Source organism: Atractosteus spatula, chromosome 8 (assembly GCF_055471065.1).
Source record: "Atractosteus spatula isolate fAtrSpa1 chromosome 8, fAtrSpa1.hap1, whole genome shotgun sequence".
In the NCBI taxonomy this organism is placed as follows: Eukaryota; Metazoa; Chordata; class Actinopteri; order Semionotiformes; family Lepisosteidae; genus Atractosteus; species Atractosteus spatula.
Genome location: NC_142713.1, coordinates 10,160,448 through 10,167,513, shown reverse-complemented (window position 1 = coordinate 10,167,513; position 7,066 = coordinate 10,160,448).

The window sequence follows — 7,066 nt, the reverse complement described above, 5'->3', positions numbered from 1 at the left end:
AATAATAGGTTTATCTCAGAATGTGTGTCAGTTATGTTTAAATGCATGACTGACTCAAAATCTAAAATAAATGCCCAATACTATATTCGGTGCCCTAAAGAAATTTGACTTCCAGAACACTCAGACGTTTAAGAACAAATTAAATTAAAAGTCCTGCATATTACAGAGGTAAATGAGCATTCAATAGAAGCAATTTTACTGTCCTGTATACGATAATTTACGGTTTTTAAAATAGTTTTAGGCATATTCCTAAAAAAAAATTAAAGAAAAACACCAATAAGAAAGAAATCATAAATAAACCATTGTTCTCCTAGTTGTAATAGACGAGAATCAGAAATTAACTGATAGATTTCTCTGACTGCTAATGAGCTCAGTGATACAGGCATTTCATGTCACGTGACTGGGATTCTCAGGTTAAATCATAAATCATAACCAATCCTCCAAGAACACATTATAAAGCCAGAATCTGATTGTGAACAATATAGAAACAAGAAGCCCCTGGCTAAGGAAATTCTACCCAGCAATGGCTCTGTAATTTGGGATTTGAAGTTTTTTATTTAATCTGGGCGAGAGCATCAGAATTTAATATTAGTTTGTTGTTGGTCAGATCCTAATACATTCAATAAGAAGATGAGTTCATGAGGAAGTGGTGCAAACAGATGTCTCAGGGATGTGCAGGAGGTGAGATACATGTATGTACAGTACAGTAGGAGAACAGAAGTGGTCGAAATCAGGATCTGATCTACCTGCCAAATTTCTGCTTAAGCATTTAAAATCGCATTTCAGTATTAGGTAAACCCTCACAAAGTCAGATCTGTTTTATCAAAGAAGAACAGAACAAACACTTTTAGATTTCTATTATTTATTTTATCACAACCACAGCATTACGTAACTATACTAAATTCATTTATAGTTAAATTCAATTATAAAAATAATAGTTTTCTAATTTACACTGGACATTTTAATGTCTGAGGGAAACTACATCTTTTTTGTCATCTGTTAAATATGACCACTTTTTAAATAGCTGTGACAAAGCAAAGTGTTCACATTCAGACCTGGAGAAGAATCTGCAGGTACTGGAAAATAGAAAACGTAAGAGTTAAAACTATTAGAAAGGGCTGTAACAGATGATACTCTCTTGACATGATAAAAAAGAGAAATGCTGCATTCTTCAATATGTGAACCAATAACATAAGGCTGCAGTTTCACACGGTAGTCAACTGCCTCTCGTTGCTTCAAATTCACTAGATGCCTTTGCTACAGAAGTAAATAAATAAAATCTGAAAAGTAAAACCTAAACTTTAAAAGAGAAACTCAATTGACAAGGCATTCCTCTTTTAATCCCATGGAGAAGTGGACATGATGTTAGTACATTTAACAAAGACGTTTATGAAGAAAAAGACGTGTGCAAGTCTTGAACATTTCTGAATAATATATTTTCTTTACAGTGTTACACAGAGACAACAGAGATACATGTTCCAAGACCCACTATGTACACATAAATACAAATGTAATGTACAACATTTAAAACGCCTATATAACATTCCACTGCTACTACAGTACTGTAATCTCCTGGATTTGCTTATACTTGGTTTAACATATTGATTCAATAACACCTTCCCAGAAGTGTTCCTTCAGTAAAAAAAAAAACTGAACTGACAAACTACTACAATGAAATGCATCAAAGTCAATGAAAAGAAAACTTTTGTTACATACACCCCTGCTTAAAACCAGAGCACTCTAATGCATTTTACTAGTGGGAAGGTGACTGAAGATAATGTGAAATACAGCATGTGGATCTTTTGCATTCAAGGACATATGAGACTGTGACAATGACGTTAAACATCAGACAGTTTTTATCACAATAAAAATAGCTACGTTATAATTTTCCATATAACCGCATGTGCCTGTTTTCAGTTTGTTAGCAGTTATTAAAAGAATGGCATGCTTGTTCTTAAGAGATGTATCTCTTTAGCACAGAGTTGGAGCCATTAATGTCTATTGCTGGTCACAACATGCATAGCAACTGAGTTAGTAGGTTTAATGCTGGCGGTCAAACATATGTCAAAACAAGGAAAATATTGCTCACTTATAATGAACTAATGACTGGGGTCATTAATCAGTGAAAAGTTTCTCCTTAGAGTTACTACAGATAGAGAAACCATATACAGTATTGTGGCTGCTACTATAGTTTCAGATTTAAGGGTTGTATATAATGCAGTCCAGTATGTGGCAATGTAGACATTTACATATTTGTGAATACATGTGTTATTCAAATGTCAACAAATTAATTTACTTAGTGTCTTTTGATAAAAAAATATTGTACTGTTTCAACAGATGCTAGTGTCTATGTTGCATTGTAGTACTGCTACTAATCAAACTGTGAAATACTAAGTGACTGACTTTATCTGACAACAGTGTACAATCATAGGATTTCTCTTCAACAAGTCTTCCACAGTCAGAGTTTAGTTTGCAATCATTTCTTCAGAAGGAATAAGTTTTGGTGAACATAAATAAATATCCAGAAGGCTCAGCAAATTCAAGTGGGTAAAATGTTTCTGCACATGCATAAAATTAAACATCCCTGCTACATAAAAATCCTTGATCACCAAATTGCGATTCTTCTCTCTAAATTAAAATAATCTTTATAAATAGAAGCATAAATGATCAAGCTAGTGAATGATAACATTTCCTATTTGTCTGGTTTTGGGGAAATGAGAACATATATATACTGATGGAAAAAAATGCAACACCTCCTCCTCCACACTCTGGCCCTCCCATCTGTGTGGAACAGGCTGAAGAGTGACTCATCTGTGAAGAGGACCTGATGCCACTGCTGACAGGTCCATCGCAGCCTCTGTCTGGCCCGACCCAGTCGTGTGTGACGTCTAGGAGGTGTGAGCAGAGGGCCTCTGACAGGTCACCTTGCTCTAAGGCCAGTAGCATGAAGCCTCACTGTCCTGTCACTGATGTGGGCATTGTCTCTACCAGCAATTTTAGCAGCAGTACCGGTTGGAGATCTGAAACGATCTCTCTGATGGACCTGTCTGATGTGTTGGTCCTGCTCTGGTGTGGTCACTCGAGGGCGACCCGATCTTGGAAGGTCATCTGTCCTGCCGGTCTGCTGAAACCTTCTCTGCAGTCAGGACACAGTGGAGCAGCTTACTCCACAGTGTCTGGAAACGCTGGCACATGACATGACTACATGCAGCATGCCAATAGCCCTCTCCCTTGCTTCTGGTGATATCCGAAGCATTATAGAATGCCCAGAAAACTGACTAAGTGTGACCTTTATCTTGCAGTGACCTACAGTAATCTTTGAATTAAGGCCTTTTTAAAGGTGACCTGATCAGGCATTGTTCCACCTGGACCTCGTTGGGTAAAAGGGCACCTCACGAGCTTTCGTGTGATTGGCAAATTGCAATTCCTCACTGCACAAGCTGTATTGCTGGTCAGAGGGCTTAAAACAAATTGACAACTTTTTGTTAAAGTACATAAGCTATAACTATAGTATTCTCATTCCAGAAAATGTTGCGTTTCTTTTTTCCATCAGTGTATATACAAAATACAGACTTCTTTTTCAATTTTCTTCCACAGGCCTATCTGGTTTGCTGGTAAACAGTATATATATATTAAACCTGATGATTTTGACACATAATCGTTGGTTTGGTTGCACTGCCTTTGTGTAGACACAGAGAATCTATTAACCTTGACTGCTGGAGGATATGAGGACAGCAGAGATACATCACTTGGTTCTCCTCTACTCAATTTAGCCTCCAATTAAACCTCTTTAACCAAGAATCAGCACCGCAAATTTCTTCAATTTGTGCAGCAAAAACCTGGATAAAAAGTACTGTATCTAGTATCTGGCATTACTCACACCCCTAATTTCACTCATGGCTTCTTCTAATTACCCATATTATGACAACCAGGTGAGAAGTCTAGCACACGAGAAAGTGGAAAAACTATTGTAAACTTCATCCTGGGGCCTTTTGTTCATGTCAAGTTGTTTATTTAGCAGGACAATAAGTGATTTACAGAAGTGACATAATCTCCTCTGAAATCTAGATAGTTTTCTACTTTAACGCTCTAAGAAGACCCTTGTTTTTTTAAATGGCAGAAATAGTGTCTAGAGAGTGTATTCTTGGGCAGGGAGTGCTTCACTTATCACATTTACTCAACTGAAACATTGATTGAACTAACAAGAACAGTGCTAGGACACAAACTGTTTGCAAAAAAGAACACTTCTGAAGTGTAATACAGGGGGTCCCCACTTAACATTGCCCCACTTTTATGCCAACAACTTTGTGTGACCATGGATGTTAAGTCCCCAGCTTTACATCAAAAGGACACAAACTGCACCCTAAAAATGGAGTCCATTGTGGAAAAACTGACAAATTTCTAGTAAAATCTGACCAAGAGGTTCAGAGAAACATTAAGAAGTGCAAGCAAACTAGGCTGCTAGATAAGTTAACATGTATTTTTATTCTATACAGTATTAAATGTTTTTATTTGTCACATGTACAGTATTAAATGTAACAATGTAGTATTATATCATACATAAAAGATGAATTTTAACATTATTTTGCTTTCATCTTCCTGTGTACTGTACATAAACGATACAGCACGCCATCTTGTGTGTCTATAGCATTCCACATCCCTTACTGCTGTGAATTTTCAAATTCTGGTTTCAAATGTTAAGTGCTTAAATTAATGGGTTATTATAGTAATCATTTGGTTTACACACAGAAAACGACTATGCACACTACACATTATACTACTGTGGATTTACTGTATATTGTCCCTATTACTGTTGAAGTACATTGATTCTTATGGAGAAATATGTCACAGTTAATGTCCTCCTGGGAATAGTTACATCATCCCAGTCCACAGTGACCCATATTTCCATTATTTCTCATGGGAAATATTTCCCCTCATAATGTCTCCATTTTATGGGTCACATTTAGGACTTCAAAAAGGCAACCTCTAATGTATTTAAGGTTTAAAAAGTTGAGAGTAACTATAATTAGACCCATGAGGGTTCACAGTTATCTAACTGAGAGCTCAGCTGGAACACAAACCAGCAGGTTTGTGGGTTACCAGGACCAGGGCTGGGAATCCTTGCTCCAGAACCGTGCAGTATGAGGATGTGGTAGTGAGGAGAGTTCTCTGGCACAGGGCATGCTGCAGAGTGGACCGAGTGGATGTCAGTACTCTGTGCTGCTCTAAGGCAAGTTCCGGGGAGAGGCAGGGCAGTGGTACTGAGAGGAAAACAAAAAGGACTCCTGAATTCTTACCAGTGCCATTCCCAAGACTAGTGAGGCTTAGCACATGCATTAGGAAATATAAAAAGCCACAAATAAACTGTAACATAGGGTTCCTCAAAGAAAGGGATAAAAGCGCATCTTGGGGGAATTGTTTTTTGGGCAAGTAGAAGAGACCTACTTCACAGACACGTTTGGTATCTAACTAACCAAAACTAAACTGCTTATAGCCAAGTGCATAGGATCTTATTTGGTTTAGTACTACTGCTTTGTGCATGTCTATATACTCAAACAAAGAGGCACCTTGAGTAATGTACCTGCTTGCATACAAACACACTTAAGAACGTAAGAAAGTCGGTGAACCTTTCCTCACAAGGTTGGAAGGTGGCCACTTGACCTAACACACACATTTGGTTTTTTATAGCCAAGGAAATAAAAAATTCCATCTAGCAGTTTCTTGCAAGAACCCAGAATTTGGGTGTCACCCATCCAACTAAGAGCCTTATCCACACACAGGCAACTCTTTCTATAAGGAAACATGTAAAGTAGTGTTTTCCTGTCCTAACCAAATTCCCTTTGGGTTGCCAGTTTTCATCCTGTGCCCTTCTTCACTACTGAGATAGTCCTATGGTTTGCCTCTGTCTGTACCTTACCATATAAGATTTTATATACTTGGATCAATTCTCCTGTTAATATCCTTTGTTCAAGACTGAAGATAATCATCTCCTTTTTCTGTTCAATAACTGGCTCTAGATTTATGTAATGTTCCTAAGGCTTTTAATGTGCAAGCTAACATTTTAGCTTTGGTGATGTCTCCTGGACTAGCACTACTGTATTTTTACATTACTTAATTGTGTTACTTATTTTTACTTCTGAACAAGTCTGTACCTGGCATGAATTAAAGCTCTTTTTATTTCTACACTCCAATCTAGTCTCTGTCTCCATGTGGGCTTGTACCTTACATCACCTGTGTTTCCCAAAGCAACTCAAACTCTGCTTTTATATCACACTTTACAAAATAAGGCATAGCGATAAATCACACAGGGGTCAAGATTTTGACAATACTTTGTCTGCTTTGTGATTTAATATATACAGTACTTTACATTTCTTTCTTTGTTTCCTTTATGCTATTTAAAATGGTCTTTTATTTCAAGACTTCTTTTCCATCATCTTTCTTAGGATTTTAATATACTTTTAGTTGTTTTAAGATGTGGTACTTCAAGCATTTCAGCCCTGCTTGGTGTTGCTCTTTGTTATAGCAAAGTTTCTGCCTAGTGCTGTTTAAATTTGTCTGGGCCACAGTCAAAAAACATCTCATCTAGCATTGTGAGACATGCTGGGACTCATTTATTATGTAGATCAGGTAAATGCTGCCATCATGATACTAAGGGATGATTACTAAAAACATACAATCTGTAGTCATGAATCTAGGTTTCTAATATCACACTGTGTTTGCTTCAGGCTTACAGTAATTACATTTAATGCTATCACAGTGACAGAGTGTCACCAAGTTGCTCTACCTTACTCAATCTAACTTTAACCTTTGTATCCACTTTTTTATTCTGTGCTTTAACCACTTAGAACCTCAGAAAAGCTTTTAAAAAATATTTACTGTATGTGTATTTAAGAAGCTTGAAGTGCATTAAATATGATCATATTATATTTCACTTATAAGTTGCTACTACTGTTTAAGTAACTTTCTTTTTTTTAACTTAGGTAACACCCATCTGCTTTTCCAGTAAAAAATTGAAAACTCCCACTCGGTTTTGGAAGTTACTTTTTTAACTTCATGTGGGCAAACA